The following is a 16,151-nucleotide window of genomic DNA, read 5'->3' on the forward strand; positions in this document are numbered from 1 at the left end:
CACTTACCATGTTGTAGTGAAACACCCTATGACTTGTCTGTCTTCCTCCTGCTATAACCTCCTTAGGAGCAAGGAGCTCCACAATCAGGGTCTGACACAGAACATTACTCAGCATTTTTTTAAAAATATTTTAATGTTTATTTATTTATTTATTTATTTGAGAGAGAGAGACAGACAGACAGAACATGAGCAGGGGAGGGGGAGAGAGAGAGAGACACAGAACTAGAAGTGGGCTCCAGGCTTCATGCTGTCAACATAGAGCCTGACATGGGGCTCAAACTCACAAACTGTGAAATCATGACCTGAACCAAAGTCAGATGCTCAACTGACTGAGCCACCCAGGTGCCCCATTTTTTCTCAGCACTTTTTAATAAATTAGGTAATTATTTTGGTGTCTCCATTAGCCAATTACTATAGTCTTTTACTGCCTGGTATCCTATTCACACATGAAGCAGCTGTCCCATGAGTAGAAACATTACTTTCATTATGTAGGGAGATGGTCTAGCAAAATATCAGAGTAGAAGATGTAGGCCAGTCTGCCTGGCTAACTAGCTTTGTGACCTTGAGTCAGTTACTTAAGTTTTCTTTGCCTCAGTTTCCTTTTAACAAAATAGACACAATCATAATGTCAAGGTTAGGGGTGGGCACAGTAGTGCTGAAAAATGCTTAACAACTGGCTTTTCAAGAAATACAAAAGGGCCTACAGCATTAGCCAAATTTTGTGGCGTAATACTCCTACCATGGCCAATTTCAAGCTACCAACTTGATATCACCAACTATGGGTTTTTTCTATTATATGGATATAACAGACATGAATAACCTCAAGAGCATTGATAATTATAAAATGTAGTAAATAATTGTAAAATGATCAGCTGTGAATAGTGTCATTGTTTTAAATATAATTTCCTTAATTTAAAGTTTATAATATTTATTTTTTTATAATGGCTACATTTTACAATAGGCTTGCAAAATGAGTGGGCTTCCATAGGTTCAAACAAACCACTGGGTGTGGTGTGTGTGGAGATGTAGAGAGAGCTGACAACTCCTCTGCTTCTCTTTCTAAGCTTTGGCTGGCAGGTTCAGCTCTCTGTGATACAGAAAGAGAGGACTCTCAATTTGCTTCAAGCATGCTTCAAGTCTAAATGATGCCCTATAACACAATTTGTCAGTACCTCGGATAATAAGCTGATATTGTGATCCCTAATTGGCTCAGAGATTGTGTTCATACCTTACCTACCAAAAGCACTCTGGAAAAGTGAAGGGGTTGGAAACTCAGACCTTGTCTTGAATAACTGCAAACCAGCATCAAATAGCGCATCATGTCTTTGAAGACTGTTAGTCTATGTTATGCATCATATCTTGTGATTTTAACATCTTTATGATATTAGTCAATGTTTACTATATATTAAACATATGAATAAAATTTGATCATTTCTTAGAACTATTAATTCATCTGTGATATCACATCTTCAACACACATTATATTTCATAAGCTCCTGTTGAAGTTCTATCATTTTGCTGTAAGTAAAACAGTTTCATAATTCAATGATTTGGAGAAATACTACATCACAGTGATTATATCCATGGACTTCAAGAATTAACTTATACTCAAGGCTACATCCCCAATGGGAAAACTACATCCCGTATAGAATTTATCTACCTTCAAAGTTATCCTGACTTTAAATGTCGAAATTTAACCCTGTCTGAAAAAGCCAGTGGCCACTTCCATGTCATATGAAATGCATTGCCATAGGGTAAAATTACAAGGGAAGCTTTTTAATTGCACAGCAAAATGTTGAATTTTCCACCAATCTGCTCTGTAGCTAAAGCATATGGTTACCTTTTCTACAAAAAGCTGGATTTCCTATATGTTTCGCACTCAGATGGTATACTATCTAGATCCTGTCAAAAGCATGCAGGAGACCATTCCTCTTTGAGACAGATAATATAAGGAACATTATAACAATTCTATCTTCTGATCCTTTAAGGTCTATCACTGAGTCCAGTTTAACTTCAATTTCACAAAACAAAAACAAGAACCCACGTACTGTTTTATTTTATCTCAATAGAAATGCTTTCATAATTACAATATAACATGCCTTCAGTTTTATTTGAAGGTCAATATAAAATATGGTTTTATAAAGTTAAAATTCTACAGCTGTTGTAAAAGCACTAATAAAGGATGAAAAAATTCTTATTGGCATAAAAATCATATATTCAATTGCTCTTAGAGTTTTAGTATTAGAGAAAAATTAGACCAAGGCATCACATCACCTCAAGGCATAACATGCTTTTTTTAGTAGATGATGAAAACCATGTGACTCATTATGTTTCCTTTCTCTCCTTGGCTGTCAGGAATCTCAAGGGTGAAGTTTGTGCTCAATTGAAATAAAAATCTTTAACTCTGGCTTTTCTGTACAATTGTCTCTCCTCCCTTTACTACACGGCTTTTTTACCTTTGACTTTACAATACTTTTGCCAATGTGATTTTTTATTGTATACCACTCTATATTATTTCTGGAAGAAGTCCAAGTATGAATAATTGATAAATGAATAAATGTAGCTTACCAGGCTCAGCTTAGTCAGCTTGCTCCTGCATCATCACTATGTCATTTTAAGTATCAGAAAAACTCATTCTATTAAGCACCATTAAGTGTCCATATCGTCCCTGTTAAAAGAAGCTTTCTACTTTCCAGAAAAATCAGTATAAAACCTTAAAATCAAATCCGCAAAGAAATGAATAGGCTTACTTAAAAAAAATTGATCTTCCCCCAAACATTACAAGAAGTGCCTAGAAGTAATATTTGATGCAATCGTCTCACTTCCCTCCTTCTCACTCAATCATAAGGAAGAAGCAGGAGGGTGGTATGAGAAGCAGGAGGTCTGAATAAACACAAAGTGAAGAGCCAGCTGCTGACAATACAAAGCCAATTGTGCTTTGAGATTGTACGATTGTACTGAGACTCTTCCCAAGAATGATGTTCAACTTTGTTTTACCCTGCGTGGCATCCACAGTGCTGGAAAGACACCTAGAGATCAGGATTGCAAAGGATGGGGAACCTGAGGTCCAGAAAGAGGAAGTAACTATCATAGGATCACACCACCTGTCGATGGCGAAGCCACAGCACCAGAACCCAGATGTGCAAAAGCCCACCTGATTTCGTTCTACTGAACTTGCTCACTCAAATATCACACTTATGCTTGTAATATTCTGCATTTCCCTGCTAGTTTCATCCCCAAGCAAAAAGAAGGGGTGGAATTATATTCATATTTACACCCTTGTCAACCATTATCTTCAGTTAAAAAAATCAAAATGGGATTTAAGTAGCTATTATAGGATGCAAGTGATGTGAAATTGCTAAGATGTAAGAATCACTGAGACAGAAATGGAGACAATCAGAGCACAGGGTGATTTGAAGAAAGATTAAAAAGGCGTATGCAAATTTAAAATATCCTTTCCTTTCAAGTTTTAGATGAGTATGTTAGGCACTATCTAGTATAGAGGGAGAGGTAGACAAAATCCCATCGGGGTACCAGCAATGCCAGCATCTCCCACGGGAGGTGCAGGAGCTGGCCACCCACAGGAGTGCAGAGGCTCATGAAAAGGAATTGTGGAGAGGTCAGGTTAACAGAACAAATGTGGGGAGGGAAGGACAAAACACATTCTATTTTGTTTTGTGAAACTTATTGACACCCTTTAGACCCATATCACTTATTTTTCCTCTTCACCTTCTGATTGAATTTTATCAGTAGAAAAGTGAGAGGAAAAGGTCTCAGGAAGGAAAATAGTTTTGGGGTTTTTTTATTTTAATTTATAGTTGGTAGAATAGTAAGATGTCCACCCCTTCCTTCCTTCCTTCCTTCCTTCCTTCCTTCCTTCCTTCTTATGTACATCTATTCATGCATATATTAAGGCAAGTAAAGCAAGTAAGGTTTTGTGGGAGCCACACATATACGCACAGTGTGGCTCCTTCCAGTAAGTACTTTATAATGTAGTGGGGCAGAAAGACATAAACAACTCTTCATTAGGTGTGAGGTACCATAAAAGAGGTAAATATCATGCTTTGACAGTTCAGAGAATTGAGAAAAGATACCCTGCTGAAATTAATCTAAAGAGTTGCTGGACAAAACGGGCATTATAAAGAAAATGCTTCTTCATCTTTTATGGTATATCTATGCCTGAATACAGTGTGCAGTTTGAGCAACTATAACTCAAGAGAGGCAGAATGTGGACACACACACACCAAAATTAGATCAATTAACACAGGTAGAAAAGGAACAATCTGTAATGATAAATGTAATGATGCTTACTGGATTAGTTGTTGGCCCTAATCCAATGACTGGGATCCTCATAAAATAAGGGAAATTAGACACAGACACATGAAGGAAAGACAGCTGCATGAAGACAGATAGAGATTGGAGTGATGCCCATACAAGCCAAGGAACACCAAGGATTGTCAGCAACTGGAAGCTAGAAGACGCTAGTAAGAATCTTCCCTAGAACCGTCAGAGAGAGCACAGCCTTCATGACACCTTGATGTCAGACTTATAGCCTCCAGAAGTATGAGAGAATATATTTTTGTTGTCATAAGCCCCCTGCCCCCCCAAAAAAGTAAGGATGCCTGCGTGTTGATAGTGAGCTTACCCCACCATACTGTCAGTGCTAGAGTCCCTCTGTCTCCCACACTGAGCTCCTTGTGAACAGAGACCCTATCTTACTTGATTTTCAATTCTCAGAGTCTGTATATCAAAGTTAAATAAAATCCAGTCCTAAGAAAAGACCAAGAGAGTTTGTTCTTTATCTAACACTTGGGAGTCAAGGGTGAGTATAAACCTATTTTTAAGCCACAAGAAAGTCAGTGAGTGTATGTGCTTCTCTAAGTGTCTCTACATACATTCTGGGTTGACAAAACTGCTAGCATCTCTTTGGCAGATTAACTGGCTACACTTGTCATTTTCTTGGCATCCGGTTCCTAAGTCAACCCTCTGTGTGCTATCTATTCCTTCTTGGAAATAATCACTAAAAAATATGTATATGTCAGACCTCAAGCATTTGTATTCTTTCTTCATCAAATCCCGTACTTCTCACCAAATTGCACTGTCACCAAACAAAGCCTATCCTGCTGATTACAATGCAGCTGAAGAGTACAGGATTCTCTGTCGCCCTGGAGGAAGAAGTGCAAGCTGGCTGGGGTGTAAGCACTGCCACATGGATGAGAAAGAGTTGAAAGGATTGTAAACAAAGGGTAATGATAAATGGTTATGTTGCGAGTGGGTGGGAGGTGTTTAGTGGGGTGTTCCATGGATTGGTGATGGGCCCAGTTTTCCTTAACATCTTTATTAATGATGAGGTAGGAGGGGAAAACACTAACAGCACGTTTATTAAAGGCAGGAGGATGCTATATTGGGAGGTGTTGCAAACACCACAGAGGACAAAGAAATAGCACAAGACGGGGATGGTAGAGGCAATATTAGCAAAGAAGAGAAGGACAGGATTCAACTGGGTGACAAAGGAGACCCGGCTCACCTAGGAGAGACCACTTGATCTTCAACAAAGAGAACCTATGGCACAGCTTTTCCCTGAAGACATTTATGTAGGGCAAATTACTTTTATAACCCCAATGTTTCTATAATATGATGCTTTTGGGGGGAGGGATAGGAAGACTTGGGCTTGTTTAATTCTGGAAGCATTAAAAGAGTTGATCTGCTTTCATGAGCCCTGAAAATCAGAAGACCTAAGTGGAAAGCTGCACACAACTCCTAGACTTGAGTGAGAACAGAAAGACAAAAAGCAGTCCCCACTGCACTATGAATAGTAATAGTCTGACTTTTAAGAGAGAGAAAATATTTCAGCCCTGTTGGGCCTTCTGGCTTCTAGTCTTAGATCTGCCATTAATTTAGTGTCATTTTTAGAAGGTTCTCTTCCTTTTCTGGGCTTGTTTCACTATCTTTTCCAGAAAGGTCTCCCTGTCTCCCTCCCTCTCCTAGGGATGCTTACAGAAGTGCAGTTATCAACCCCATTATGTAATTTTTAACTTGGTGTATTGAGGCAAAGGAGTCATAAGGAAGACCTATATGGGCCATGTGAAGGAGATATGCCTGTTTCCTGCCCACAGGAATAACAGATGGAGTACTATTTACCCTATTTTCAAAAGTCAAATGGTAAATCTGGAAGGATAAAATAAGGCTAAAGACTTTAGAACATTAAGTTCCTTGAAGAAAGCTGTTGCATAGATAATACATTATGAGCACTTAAAATCTTACCTGCTTGCAAAATTCTCTTGAGTTCTGCCCACAGCATCTGCGCCATAGCAAAAATTATTTCTTTCCTCATTCAACCAGGACTTATGGAACACCTACTATATACCAAACATGATTCCTACTCCTGAGAAATGCAGTGTAATGGAGTGATAGATAAAAATAAGAATCTATTTGAATATATTTTTAATTGTTATAGGGATCCAATGGTGGTGATGACCAAGCTGGGTTTTTATGGATTGAATAGCCATCTAGTAATAATAAAAGTAGGAAACCAACATATATTCAAGCAAAGAACTATGCATGCAGAGATATAGTGATGTATAAATAAATGTATCATTAACCTCATTTCTAGAAATGGTGGGTGGAAATTTCTGGAAATGGTGAGTGGTTCTGTGAGGTAGTGCACAAATTAAAGTGGCATAAGATAACACTATGCAATAAAAATTTCTTGAGTGCTAGCTACTTAAGAGAGAAGAGAAGAAGTGTACCCCTTTCATGGGAGGTTTGCTGCATTGGATGTCTAATGTCCTACTTTACCACACTAAGGAATGTGAACTTTACCCTGTATAGAGTAGGAAAGAATTGATACTTTTAAGTAAGGGAATAATGATACCAAACATCTAAAGAGGTAGACAAATCTTTAATGTTTGCTAAAGTTCTTCTCTAGCCAAAGTCTGATTTTATTTCCTTTATGGCTGAAAGCTTGTGCTGATAAAATAGTGTGTGATATGCTAAAAAACAAAAACAAACAAAAAAAAGATTTAATATTACAATATACAGCACTAGTGAAATATACAATTATGTACATCTTGTACTAGGAAGACCTCAACACATTTATGAAAAGATGTTTTTAAATAAATTATATACATCTCTGTTCAGAAAAATAAACGCATTTTGAAATTGGCTTAAATGAACGTTCTGAACATTATGCTAAACCACCACTGTGTCCAGACAGAATGACTTAAAATGGTCACAAGAACAAAATATATTTATTACTATTTATACCATTTTTCCAATCTTGCATCAGATCACTTATCTTCATAGCAGTACAAGACTATGTGACTAAATCCTCGTTCAAGAATCAGAATTTCTGACCTTGAGCAGCGAGACATTTTCCAGTGCTCTGCTTTTCCCCATCAGTAGAATCATGTTTAAGATACAATGATATAATGACAGAACCAGACTTGCAAATCAGTGACTATCAAACTGAAGTGGCACAATACAGAAAAGATGGGGAACTGGGAAGGAGGCTGTTGAGATCATTTAAGTACAAATAGGTGAAGAAAAAGATGACTTTAAAGGTTCAGGTCAACTCTGAGTTTCTATTATTCCATGACATGTATCCGAGGCATTATTAGTATCAGATCTTGTCACCATTGGTTTATAGACAAGGTCCAAACAATTTTGGTTTCTCTGGGTATAAAGATCTCCATGCTGCAATGGAAATGGAGGCTTGTCTATTAACACTTCAGAGAAAGAAAGAAAGAAAGAAAGAAAGAAAGAAAGAAAGAAAGAAAGAAAGAAAGAAAGAAAGAAAGAAGGAAGGAAGAAGGAAGGAAGGAAGGAAGGAAGGAAGGAAGGAAGGAAGGAGGAAGGAAGGAAGGAAGGAAGGAAGGAAGGAAAGAGGAAGGAAGGAAGAAGGAAGGAAGAAGGAAGGAAGGAAGAAGGAAGGAAGGAAGGAAGGAAGGAAGGAAGGAAGGAAGGTATTAAAAAGAAAAGAGAAAAAGTAGACCAACTACAAGAGTTGTAGGGCATACTAATAGTAACACAGTAAATGGTTTCTGAGTCTAGATCTTGCATCCGCATAAAAACCAAAGCCAAACCAAACCAAAACCCACCATTCTGACAGCACCAGTACCTCTGTGATGTTACCGCTGAGTTAAGAACATGCTCGTGGAAACATTGCCCAAGAAGCCCAGGAGCTGCCCTTGCCCTATGGCTGCAAAGACAGAGAGAAAACTTTATAACAAGGATAAGCTTCCTTATCTTCTCTCTTAAGTAGCTAACACCCAAGCAATTTTCATTTCACAGCAACTAAAAATATTCCAGGTCTTGGAAGTTTTCTGGATTTTTAGTGTGTTACAACTGTGGACTAGAGCTTATGCTAACCAAACTGGTTTGGTTGGTAGACATCTCCATATCTCATACTGTCACGCACAATTTCCCAACCAAATGTAACTTGACTCCAGCTGATGCAAACCTCGATCCTCTATATGCATGATGTACATATATCATGTATATAATAGGCTCCTATTATTCCATCCTTAAGTGTGGATGAATAGAAATTCTGTCTAAATGGAAGCTGTGCTATTTAAAATAGTCATCTCAGATTAGTAGGGTTTGGGAATTATGAAATCCAGGGTAGAGTTTGGATTAATTACATTAATGTTTGCTCCCTACATTAATCTGTAGACTTTGCATGGAGAAAAATGACCATGGACTAGGCTTCTAAAGCCCCCTTATACACATATGGCATAAGTCACAAGGGAATTCAATAAAAGGACAGGTAATTCTGAGTCTCATGTTCTTGGAAATATCTTTCTAAGAGTGGATCAGTGGAGTCTTAGGTAGAAGCAAATGTTTTTTTTATTTGTACAATCTAATCTATCTCCCACAGTTCCTTATAGCTATTCCATTTACTCCATAGAAATAACCCTTTCCTTCACTGAGATGTTAATGATCTCATTTCTTTAGAGTCCTTTCAATTTTGTTATCACTTAAAGAAGGGAACTCATTTGGGACACTAGCTCATTTTTCTAGAAGACTCAGATGACAGGGATGATGTTTCTAGAGTGCTAGAAAGAAATGGACTTCTCTGTTCCAACTGAGGTTTTCCCACAGGTCATTTTTCTGGAAGAGTCTCATCTGAAATAGGGTCATGCTTTGCTACTGCTTTACTGGTGGCTAGAAAAACTTAGAAGCAAGAAAGAAAAGTAACTAAGAAAGGAAAAATACTGCATGAGGACACACATACATACAGAGACAGTATTCCCAAAATGGAGGTAAGAGAGTCAAACCTCTGAGGTGACAGCTTCTTTATCTTCCCTCGTCTTTTGTTCAGAGACCAGCAGGCTTCAGGTCCCAGTGATTACAGCAAAATCTAAATATCCTAGGGTCTTTCACACCTCCAAAACTGGCAGACCTTGAATATGACTAACCCAATTTCACTCCTTAAATGGTTAGTTCATAAACTGCAAGGATCCATGGGCTTGTATGATTTACTCCCTAAGCCTAAAGAAGCTGACGTTTTATTCTACACTTTAAGTATTAAAATGCTATGGTTTGGGATTCAAAATATAAAATCTAGATTTCCAACACAACCGTGGTTTGATACTACAGAATGACAGATGTTTGGGGAATCATATCTGTTCTCTGAATAGACTCAAATCCACGTTGGATCAGATCTGGATCTGGAGCGCAACAAGCTGGATTTTTAGCAAATGCAAATTTCCTGCTAGCAGGTTAGAGACACAGAGTAATCAGAATTACCATTAATCACCATAGCCTAGAGGTTTTTTTTCAGGTCCAAGTGCAAAGCTGCCCAAACAATTAGTTCTTCTGAGGTCTGTTTTCAGATGGAAAATCTAAATAACCCTGTCATTTCTGGACCAAATGCCAAGCTGACTCTGCTAAGGAGGATGCAGGTGTATGATGTCCATGCTGAGTAGTTCTAAATTGGCCACAAAAACACTTAGGGGCATGGTGATAGGGCCACACAGGCTGAGTTTGCTTTTAAAAGCCCCATTCCCACCAACTCCTTTCCAGGCACTTCTTTGTCATCCATGTGACACATTAAGAGGAAGTGCTAATGTTACACAGATGCATTAAGTCACACAAGCGGTTTGGTGCATTTTACTGGGAACTCAAAGCATTACACCACAGAGGTGTTCAGGCGGAGCGAGGAGCAGACTGTGTCAATACCATCCGAATCTGTGCTCTGAACATGCATTACAAAGGAGCACAATTACCCAGCCTGTGCCATTAGGCAGCATTAGCCAGCATTGCCCATCACTCCTGATTAATAATTGAACTCAATCCATACAGGAGAGCTCAGGCTAGTCTGGAAGATGCCTTCTAGCATGCATTAGAAAGAAGCACCTCCAGGGGCCTCAGAGCACTTTATCCATTTAACAAGTCAATCTATGAACTACAGTAAACTCTCGATTATTAGAAACTGATGATCCCACTTTTGAATGTTCCTCTGCTTTACTGTTCATCTTTCTCCCTCTTGGTACCTTCCCTCTGGCCACATACAAGTTTATGACGTCCTCTGTTACGGGCGCTCTGATGTAAGACCCAAGCCCCCTTCACAACTGAATAACTCACCCCTCAACTGCTGGGAATGCCCTCAGCCATGAGCCCTCTTTGGGAATTGCCTCTAATGAAGACAGTGACCTCACCCAAGGTTAAGTTCTTCTCAGGGTATCCTCATCCAGAGATGGGTCAGCAAAAACAAGTAAAGTCCTGCCCCCTTATCCCATCTCAGGGAAAGTCTGAAGGACCACTCACTGTAGCTTCAGAGTTCCCTACAGGGATGACCGAGCCTCTGTTGTAACTGTGTTGCAGCCTGACACCTCCCTCTGGTCGGCTTCACTTTCTCTCCCCTCCCGGGTATAATCCCCTGAGAGCACTCCCTAACGGTCTTCTGCATGGCTCTCCACCTCCTAGTCTATTCCCCAGGAGGACTCAACCTGCAGCTGGAAAAAGAAAGAGTCAGAACTTACCTGTCTCCTCAAGAAGCCACTGTAAGGGTCAAATAAGATCATGTATGTGAAGGTTTCTTATAAATTGCAAATGATAAAAAAGGAACACTTATTACACTACCCCTTTAACTAAGACACCATTAAATGGTGGAGCATTTGTACGTACAGCAAACAAAACTGCATCTTTCCTGTGGTTTGCAAATTTAGAGTCTAAATAAAGCTGGGAGTCCAAGTTTACTGAGCCGTTAGTTTAAATAATATCAAAACTATTTACCTTAAGTACGTTATATCACTTAAATTTTTATTCATTTATGAGATGTCTTCAATTCACACAAATCTGAGGAACATTGCCAGGCTTTGGGAGGTACAGCAGCTTTTTCCAAAACATCAAAAATAACAAAAGTATCAAAATAGTTTGATATTTGTGAGTCAGGGGAACAACATTGTTAAGGCAGTTATTTATTTATTTATTTATTTATTTGGTTAGTTAGTTATTTTACAAAGCAACAAAGTCTTAGAGGAGTAAAGACATATGCCATAGGTCCACTGACCCAAATTCTGCAAGGGCAAGGAAAGTTTCCAGCTTTAGTGTTCCACTTAGGAAGGTCACTTTCTCAGCAGACCACACAACAGAAAATAGACACTTTTTGAACTTAACAAAGTGGAAGGAACTGGTCCCGGCAGGAAGAGACCAATGTTCAGAGACGATCCACATACATATTTTCCACCCCAGGCCACTCTCTGTCACTATGTGCCTGAGCTATCCATGGAGCAATGGAGCATAAACCCAAGCAAGAGAGAATCAGATACACTGTCACTATATTCATTGTGGTGAGCACCCAGAGCCCACTGGAAAATATGCTGGGATCCCCAACTTCTGCTGTTGGTGTTTGTTTTTTTTTTTCCTTTACTTTGAATTACAGTTTCTTTAACTGCAAAATGGAAAAGTTTATCATGATATCTTACTGTGTGTCTCTGTGTGTGTGTTGCTTAATTAAAAAGGAGTGGTGACAAATCTGTAGTATCGATTAAAAGTGCTACCCCATTTTGGCTAACACACCTATAACACAGGTGATACCTATGGGTTCATGGACAGGTAGATGAGTAGAGATCAGACTGTATAAATGTGTGTGTGTGTGTGTGTGTGTGTGTGTGTGTGCGCGCACATACATGAACTGGGGATCAGGATAGGCATTTTCCTGGCAATACAGACATCAGGTCCCCCAAATAAGTGATGTATGGGCACTTAATAGTGTACAGGGAAGGAAAGGATAACGAGGAAGAAATAAATTTCTATTTTTCCATCTTTAAGTGCTCTGACCCTCTCCACCTTTGGTCTTGAAAGATACATAGCACTGAAGTGCCAGTAAAACAGAATTTTTAAGATTCTCAGAAAATATTAGGATGTCTACAACCATAAATCCAAAAGATGATGTTCTAACAAGTCAAACCCCTGATAGCCTAAGAATATGAACAGTTTTCTAGAAAAATGAACTGCCAACGCCTGACTTCTAAAGGAAGCAGGGATATGTATGAAAAAATGTACCAATCCAATCTCAACTAGAATGGATGAAGAAATGTATTTTCTGGAGGTGTTCAGTCTTTGTGTCTTGGGAGAGAACTCAGCAATAAACTATCAATGGTTAAAGTTACAATCTCTGTCAAAGTAATCCAAAATAAGGTTCCTTCCCAAAGAAAAGGGCACCAAGAATAACCGTTTTCATGGTTATTCTCAACTGCTGTGTTTATGGAACTGAGGAACTGAACCCAATACAATAAGGGTCAAATGTCAGTGCAGCCAGAGAAATTGGGACTTGGTGCAACAGGTGACAAATTCAGAATTTTCATTCACAGAGCCACTGTATTTATGCGGAGAGTGGAAACCGCACCTAATATAAAGCTGTCAGGTATAAAGCAAATAAATTTAAATGGAACATGGTTATCCTCATTCATTTTACAAGACTCTGTCTTGTAAAAATCACCTCTAACCGTTTTCCTTTTAGGTCAGTACGTTTAGGACCTATGAAAATGTTACTCGGTTTTGAACATGAGAATGCTAAGGCTTCCCAAGACCATATCCTCAAATCTGAAGAATCTCTTTTCTTCTCCGTGAGACTCTATCTATATAATCTGTGATAACAAAGAGTCTATCTTACTGGATTCCAGTAAGCTTCCTGGATAATATAATCCTGAGTTTAAAAACCCAAATCACAACTCGACTGACCACTGAGTGCAGTGAATTGACCCATAACACAATATCTATGGCTTTTTAGAAACAACATAATAGTCCCATCACTGAACATTAAACCGCATTAACTGATGAAGCATGGCTTTAGTCATCATAATAATTAATGAGTGGTTTAATATGCACAACACATGAGCCAGAGTCTCAAATCTCCCCACTGTGAGCCTATTTCCTAACCAGCTATTTTAAAACTAAAGACTTGAAAATTATCCCGGCTAAACTCTCTGCCTTCAGAAAGGTAAAACAATATCATTTTCATTTTGCCCATCATACTCTTGCTACAATCTTGAGATTTATAATTAAAGACAAGTATTTTCCTTTTTCAGGCTAAATGACCTCCTTTTGCCCATCCAATGGGTGTCCCGGCTGGAAACGCTGCTCTACTGCACCACCTGAAAACTGTTTCAGAGGACAAATACTTTTCTTCCAACATGCTAATTATGGGAGCTATAAATTGTTCTGTTTCTTTTTTTAATTACTAAACCTGTGATTGATGATGTTTAGAGTATTCATCTTTATCCATTCAAGATAAACATTATTTTTTAAATGCCAACAAAAGGGAACTTCATCCTCTGGAAACCTAAAAGAAAGTCATTCTATCTTAACTAGAAATGTCCTTTAACAATAAGCCAATATGGGGCACCTTCCTGGCTCAGTTGGTTAAGTGTCCAGCTTTGGCTCAGGTCATGATTTCACGGTTCAGTTCCTGAGTTGGAGCCCCGCCTCGAGCCCCACCTTGAGCCCCATGTCCAGCCCCTCGTGGGACTTTGTACTGACCTCTCAGAGGCTGGATCCTGCTTCACATTCTCCCTCTCTCTCTGCCTCTTCCCCATTCACACTCTGTCTCTCTTTCTATCAAAAATAAATAAACATTAAAAAGAAATAATGAACCAATAAGCCAATGTCTTGTGATTTTTCAAAAACTAAGAGCTGGGCATCCCATCTTTTAAGATTTGTATACACTACTTCCTCTAAGATTAAAAATTATTTTGCTTGCTAATGAAGAGGGAACAATGATGGGGCAAAACTTACTCTCAGAAATTTCCTTTGAAATTCACATAAAAACAAATTACTTCCTTCCTGTAACAGTGAAATAATATTTTATGGAATGGAAAAAAGCAATGATCATTGTAGAGATAATTAAAGCACCTTGGATTTCCAAACAGTCTTAATACATCGAGAAATGAGCATTTTTAATAAAAGTTGGATGTGGCCCTCAGCTCAAAACTTAAGTATCCAAAGCTTAAGCTCCTACTCACTGATCATCCTCTGATTTCAATTCTGAAAAAATAATTTCTACTGGAATTAGTTTCTCTAGAAACATTCCTAAAATGTATTTACTGCTGGGCATTTGAAACAACATGGAAACATGTTATCTATTTCAACAAACATGAACATGCCATGTAAATTGTATCTTTAAAAAATCATTAATAAGGTAGAGAATGTAACCCCTGAATGTTATTCTCTAGAAAAATGTTGCATGAGCCAAAGATTCTAACAAATACTCAACTTCTTAATTACAATGAAATTCCTTGAGAACCTCAGATGAAAGTTCCACTGTCATGTAAATCATGGCTACTTTATCTAATAATTTTTAAGAAGAAAGAGTTGGACCACAGTGGAGATAACCTATACATTTTTATAAACATCTTTGTAGTATTGCGCTATTCAAGAAAAGGCTGCATTGACTCATGTGTGCTTGTGAGGGTTATTTTATTTTTAGCAAGGGAAGTTAAGAATATATTTATATTTATATAATATCTCTCAGACAAGCATATGAGAAAACTTTGCAAACAACATCTTGCTTTATTTCTCAATATTCACAGGTGGAAAGAAAAAAATTAAATCACACAATATTTTGTACGTGAGGGAAATGAGGCAAAGAGAAGGGATGCAAATGACTGAAGATATCTTATGGTTCCTTCACTTGTAACAGAGCAGAGCGTGCCCTTGATGTTTGAGGTCTGAAGAAGTAAAATAGTATTATGTGACAGTGTAAGGGAGGAACAGAACCAGAAATGGTGGCTCAGTATTCTGTGGGGCTGCAGCATGGCTGTTGTTATATGCAGGATATACTGAAAATTCCCACTGAAAATGTCTCTGCCCCCCAAGTCTTCAAACTCTACCATAATACCATTATTTTTTGAATTAAGCATCTGATCCCCCTGGAGTCTTCCTTTAAAGGACAGTTCCTCCTCTGAGGAGAAATCATCTGGCAGCCCCCTCCCCCTGCTCCTCTGTTCTCATTTTAATTAAAAACATAACTATTTCTATCTCACATAGAACATATGAACACATATAACACATATGTTGTATCTTACATATAACATGTGTTCTAGAACATGTTAGAATTTACCAAACATGTTAACCTGTGTCATCTCATTTAATCCCACAACATTTCCATTACATTTCCATTTTAGAAATGAGCAGTTTAAAGACTCAAGGAGCCTACATCCCTAAGCAAAGCCTACTAGTTTCTCTTTACTATGTAACATTACACTTTCTAGCATTCCAGCAGCTCAATAAACACTCAGAGTCCCTATCATGTGCCAGCAATGGACCATGGAAACATCAATGAACCCAGGGTTGCCCCCTCCACCCAGTGACCTTGGGAAGATCCTTTGGCCTATAAGACAAGGACAGTGATATCAGCCCTACCTAATTCCCCAAGCAGAACAGAACAACATACTTAACGTGGAAGTGACCTGAAAACTGCAAAGCACTAAACAAACTGGAGGTGTTGCTATTAGCACCTTCCTAGGATCGAGGGTGTCAGGTTGCCCCCAAATTGATAAAAGCCAAGAGCTGAGAGGTTCTGACCATCTTCTAAGAGAGGGAGTCTGTTGAGGGGCAAGGGAGGGGGGAGCAGCAACAACAAAGCTCCTTCCAGACATGATGAAGTCTGAGGCCTCCAGCATGCAGACAGGAGGCTCCAAAACGTA

Source organism: Panthera pardus, unplaced genomic scaffold, assembly GCF_024362965.1.
Source record: "Panthera pardus isolate Hobbes unplaced genomic scaffold, ASM2436296v1 HiC_scaffold_6, whole genome shotgun sequence".
NCBI classification, from domain to species: domain Eukaryota; kingdom Metazoa; phylum Chordata; class Mammalia; order Carnivora; family Felidae; genus Panthera; species Panthera pardus.